Genomic DNA, 700 nt, shown 5'->3' with positions numbered 1-700 from the left:
TGGCTGAGAAACATTATTCTACTATTTTTTCCAGCCTGTACTTCATCGATAAAGTCGTAGCGACGGCTGTCGCTTGCAACGATATGTGTCGGTAGCCATGGTGTACAGAATAACGTTCATCCATTTGTATCGATCGTGCAAGCGATAGATGTCGTTATCGTACCGAACCGACAGTTGTCGCTAAGCGTGTACAGAATACAGCCCCAGGAGTCCATCGGTGGAGGGTCCGAGTGAGGAGGCGTCGCGGAGCCCACAGGTGCCGCTGCGCATAATTGTGGATGTGGCCACCGGGGATAGAACGGTTGCGTATTACAATTAACGTGAGTATTTTTTTGCTAGCTATCCTTTCTTCATTCTTCTTTCAAACATTTTTAAAAATATTCTTTCCTTTGTCTATTGCAGATGGCAACGGGCTGGCTGATTTGCACCAAATTTATTATATATACATTTTTTAAATTTTTAATAAAAACTTTATTTTCATTTATAAAATAATACTTTCTTCAATTCTTCTCCTATTCCTCTTCGCGTACGTGCGGGTGGGACCGTGAGCGATAACGGGTGGAGTGGGGCCCGTGCGCAACGGCGGCGAACGCGGCGAGCGCGAACGCGGCGGCTGCGGCGGCGAACGCGAGCGCGGTTCCCCTTTCCCCGCGATACCCGCACCCACAACGCGGTATCCCTCTTCCCCACGCATCCCGCA

Source organism: Wasmannia auropunctata, unplaced genomic scaffold, assembly GCF_000956235.1.
Source record: "Wasmannia auropunctata unplaced genomic scaffold, wasmannia.A_1.0 LD336074.1, whole genome shotgun sequence".
In the NCBI taxonomy this organism is placed as follows: domain Eukaryota; kingdom Metazoa; phylum Arthropoda; class Insecta; order Hymenoptera; family Formicidae; genus Wasmannia; species Wasmannia auropunctata.
Note: the sequence above shows the minus strand (reverse complement) of the source record.